Genomic DNA, 5,669 nt, shown 5'->3' on the forward strand with positions numbered 1-5,669 from the left:
GTTGGTAATGTGGCACAGCCTAAATGAAAATTGGGTTGATTTGGACCCACGCACTACTTTATTCTTTTTAACTGTTTAAATCTACTAAGCCATAAAACAGTCAACTGAAATGCCCATTTGCAAATATTTCAGGTCACATCGAGATTCGCATTTCGAAGCACCGCAATAAACAATTCTGTCTGCAAATAAATTTGAAATTTAAATTGGTCTAACTTTAATAACAGTTATACTTAGACATATCCTCAAATAGTCTTATATTATATAAATGTGCTGCTGTACAAACTGATAACATTTATTTCAGGCGATTAGCAAGTAAATCAATGGGAAAAAAACGTGTGGAATGGACCATGCCACAACGTATTTTTCGATTAATATACGAGATGCACTATATGATTATAAGAAGTGCAGTCGTGAAAGAATTTTATGCATTTTTTTTAAATTATGGAATTTCCAATTGAAATTTTATCAAATAAACCTTTTGTTTAAAAGTTTGCAATTGGAAACACTGCGAGCGATTCGCCTCGTAAAATGTAATAAAATGTTGGATGTTTTCACTGACACAAACACTGTTTGTTTTCTGAAGAATAAATTTCAATTTGCCCTTTTATAGTTTTATGTTTTCATTGAGACTTGGGATTGAAAAAAAAGGGCTGGTTTTTCAATTCACATGCGTCGTTTAGCAATATTAATAGATATAATAAATTTTATATTATGGACAGTTTTTCTAGCACTAAAACAATAGTAAAAATATTCGTAGTGTAACGTTTGAAATAAAAAAAGTATAGTCGATGTTGCAAGTTGTGTTACTTAGATACAAATAATACTATAAATTTACTTATAAAAAACTCAATTTTTCATTTTTTTGAACACACATGGTCAAGACACATGGTTTCAAAAAATATATTATAAAAAAAAGTCAGTAGTAAACCCTAAAAGAGCTTAAGAGTTTCAAGGGAAAATTGACTTGCATTTGATATATTTTTTAAGCTTCGGTTACTCCGATTGCCGCTTAAAGTATTCAAAAAAGTTTCGCATAAATGATCAATCGGTTTACTCCAAAATGCTATGAAATATTCGTAGTCAACAAGTAGATATATTAGTAGGTAGTAAAAAGATTCTGCAATAAAGTAAGAAATGGAAACTTACAGAAATACACAGAAAATAAAATTATTTGTTTTTTCAAAGCTAGAAAGTTGTTTTTTATATTTACTTTAGTTCTTGACGAAAATTATATTAAAAAAGTTCACCAGTTTCAGCCGATGTTCCCTTGACGATACAATAATTCTGATAGTTGAGATTGAGATTGTTTGAGATGAGATTTTATCGAAAATTTTGAGGTTTCCAAAAAATGGTAAAAGCAGAAAATTCTCACGGTTAATTTGCAATAAAACTGGAAAATGGAAGGCGCAAGAGATTTTAGTTTAGATAAATATTTATATGAATATAAAACATAAGTATTTCAAGTTTGGTTACCTTCGGTTAGAACTTTTGATTTAAGCGTCCTTTTTTGTACACTAATGTACAGCTTCGTAGTAGCAATTTATCAGGTAATTTGTACCATTAAGAACCTCTGACTCAGACTGAATATCGCAGTTATTTAACAAAACTCCAAGCTTTTTTTTATAAATGCAGTTTTAGTTTTATTAATATTAAACTTTTCAAAAATGTATTCCTCCATGACTAAATGATGCCATCTTTCCAGCACGTCCTGAAAACATATTTTTTAATTCACAAAAAACCGTTATCACTTAACCAACCCATGCAATGTTGGCTTAGCCCGGTCAATCCTACAAGTGCATTTCACTTACGTCATTGACTGCCTACATTATCATAAAATGTGTATAAAATTTTTTTTCAAGTGGCAATTAAATAATTCTTAATCATGATTCCAGGCTGTTGTGCGTCCTGAGGTGACATATAAGTATTTTTAAATAACTGTAAAAAAATGGTTCAACCTCGAACATTGCTGGAAATCCTCCACTTGCGTCTTAATTATATCATTAATTCGCATTTATTGCATACAAAGGGTACCGCGATTTGGAAGATAATTTAACAGAAATAAAATGATCAAAAAAAACGGCCCATGGAAACAGCTAGATAAGAGTAATTAGACGATTTGAAACATTTATCACACTAAATCACTTAATTTAATTTTTTAATTTCAATATTACTGCAGATTATAAAATAAACAATACATTAATTAAATGCGTTTGAAGGGTTGATATTACTTCTAGAATAGAGCGCGAAGAACTTAATTAACCACCTATTTATAATTCGCATTCGTTTCTCACACTTTTTTATTTTCTTGTTCCTGCGTTTTATACAGATTCTTCAAAATCAACTAGTGGTTTTTATTGCTTTATTATCGGCGGTAATTGCACAAGTGCTTCAAAATTATCTGTTTATTTTGATGCACGAGTGTAATTTTTATAAATATTTCCTGAATAAACAAAGTAAATGTGGATTTATTTTATTTCTATTATATTTTATTGCACTTTTAATTTTATTACTTATGTTTATTAAATATAATTTGAATTTCTTAGGTATGTCAGGAAGACATTTGATGTCTAATTCAACATGAAAAGACACTTGTCAAATATTTTTCATAAACAATCTAATTATCGTTGAGTGATAATTGCACACTGTGCAATTACCGCTGTAATTTTTCGATAATTGCACACTTCAAACGGACCGATTATTCTACGAGGGAAATATTCGGGAAAATGTCAAATGCTATAACATCGTCACATTGAATATACAAGTTATTTTAAGTCCTTCTAGCTCTATCTGTATATATAGTTTCACGTCTAAGATGCAATTCTTATAAATATCGTTCTGCAGAATTTCTGTTCCTCTGTAAAACAAATTGCTTTCATAAAATGTTAAGAGTGTGAAGAACATACCGCGATTATTTATTATCTGAGGAAAAACTGTCCTGTAACCAAACTTGTTTCAGTAGAAGTTGGAAGAATAAAATTGAAATTGAATTAAAAAGCTTTTCTGCTCAAGAAAGCCCACGCTTTTGCTAGGAGCACACAAAAAATGTTTAAAGTGGCCTTTTCGAAATTCCATCATTGCTTTTCATTTTAATTGATTTTTGTCGAAGCACCGAAACATGCAATTTTTCTTCTAGTGTGAATCATTTTCATTTTAAAACAGAATGTGGGATTTTAAAATTCGGTTGTATAAACGTTAATCTTGCATATTAAGTAACTTCAAAAAACCCTGTGGAACAACTGTAAAAATATAATAAAAATTTACATCCATATAACTTTAAAAATAAACTGCATTTAAGGATTTTTATATGCATAACGGCTCTGTCAATGAATTCTGAAATTGGCACCAGATTCCGTTTTTCAATCCTCTTCATGCGCATTATTTACATCCATGTTGAAGGAAGGACATTTAAGATTTTGTTTGTTTGGGACCAACTGAACTGTTTACATAAAGGCGTTTAAAAAACAACACTGAAATTCCATATCAACATCGATTTTCAGCAAAAAATACAAACTGTATAAGTGTTACTCACCAGCGTATTGACCTTATAGTAATTAATAGTCTTTTAATATTGTTAACTGTTTTACGGTAAATGCCTATTTATTAAAAGCCAAGGACTACATGAGTTTGAACGGAGAAAACGATAAATCCGATTTTCTCACATATCTAAACACGATGCGAAACATATTTATTATTTTGCTAAAAGATGAAAAATAGTCGTACATTGGAGCGCTTGTAAGGAAACAGATAGTTAACGGTAAGTCTGGACATTTTGCCTATTTTATTAATGATTTAAATTATTCATAACTTATGGTTACTTTCGTGGTTACAAATCTCAATAGTTGAGAATTTTTACTGTCAAGGAACAAATTAAATATGTAAAAAAGCGCTCTTATCTTACTGGTAGTAATTTCCCTGAGTTGAAAGTTAGGTATTATTTTAGGCACTATAACGCGTTCAATAGACTATATTTTATGCAATCGTGCCAATTTAAGTGTATACGATGCTTTGTAAGCTTGTTATAAAAACTAGCAACATTTTCCATTGGGAAGAGCCCATTCCCTGATAATAAATCACTTTATCCTTCAATTGGACACTCAATTGTACAAAAACAGCAGCAGCTCATGTTTTACACATGTCCAAGAACATTGTTGAGAGCTGCGTTATATTTAAAAAGGCAAAAAATAATGTCCAGCTACATGACAAATCGTGTCAGTTGCGGTTTTCAAAAGAAACGAAAGAACCAGGAAAATCACGATGGTCGCAGCAAAAGAATCACTTATAAAGATTGCAATCTCGACGAGTATATCATCTGTAAACACGAAATAGACATATTTTATGTCAAAACTGGCGATGTGATTCTTTTTTTCTGAAGAATTTTAATAAGCAGAACTGCGTGCCAACAAGCGCCAACAACTTGAGAAAAAAAAAACCAAAAAATAGTATGCAATTTTGCAAAGTTTTACTTTGCTTCTGATCTACTGGTATAATTAGGTATCATTTTCCGGTTTTTCAAGTTAATCAGATACTTTTTGATATGAATTATGAGTGGATTGAACTTCATAATTTGCGAGCAAAAACGGTTTTTCGGATATAACAGTAACATTTAATTCAACGCGACAATAATGCGGCAAATTATTGATGTAAGAAGCAAATAATTATGTATTTATGGGCGAATCCACATTGTATAAAAATGTATATTAATGAGATATTCATAGTTTATGTTTCGACATTCTCATATGGCTAGTTCATATTTTCGTACCCTTTAAGCCGATATTAATTAATTTTTTTCGAGTTTGTAGATATTTAAACTGATGGGGTTGCATGGGACAGTTGCAAAATTTCCGGGTCCTTTATTTTATTGAAAAAAATACTAACGGTCTGAATATGGTTTTGAAAATTCAAGTTACTTCCTGAGCGTCTGGCGTATGTTTTAATTAGATTTAGTCGTATTTGTACGCATCTTTCACATTTTAATAAATTTTAGTTTGTAGAGGATTGCAGCTGATATTTCATTACTAACTTGGTAATTTTAGTTAATTTAAAAAACAACCGCAGTTCTTCAACAGCCTAATCATATCACACATTAAAATACATCACAATTGCAATACTTTAAAACATTCTAAAATTAATTAGGCCTAACAGGTGATTAGTCAGGACAATCAAATCTGGGAAGATACTAGAATTCTTCGTTCAGATACTTAAATATTTTTACTTACATGTGTAGCGTTGTTGCTGCTTTAAGCCTTGGCATACATTTGGAGTATTAATTTTGTCCATTTTGGACACAAAGCGAATAAAATACTGTTTATATTGATTTCTTTTACTTTCAGCTATTTTTATTTGTATTCTTTGTGTTCTCTGTTAGTTAATATTCTATGTTTATTTCATTTAATTAATGTATGATATACTGAGTTAAGATTGTCGGTATCCGATCTGAAATTCATAACATTGTTATGTTTTTTAATCTATATCATTTCATGGACTTCTCTTATTATAATCACTCTCGTTAATAAATATTTTTGTGTTATCAAAATCAAAATTATGCAACTTCTTATGTGCATGCTGTGCTAATGTTGTACCATTTTCGTTATTTTTTCTTAGGCTATACTTATGTTCGTATATTCTTTTCTTTAGATATTGTCCTGTTTGACCTATGTATGTGTTATCAC

This window comes from Dendroctonus ponderosae, unplaced genomic scaffold, assembly GCF_020466585.1.
Source record: "Dendroctonus ponderosae isolate FM_Combo_2020 unplaced genomic scaffold, Dpon_F_20191213v2 Dpon_F_20191213_2, whole genome shotgun sequence".
In the NCBI taxonomy this organism is placed as follows: Eukaryota; Metazoa; Arthropoda; class Insecta; order Coleoptera; family Curculionidae; genus Dendroctonus; species Dendroctonus ponderosae.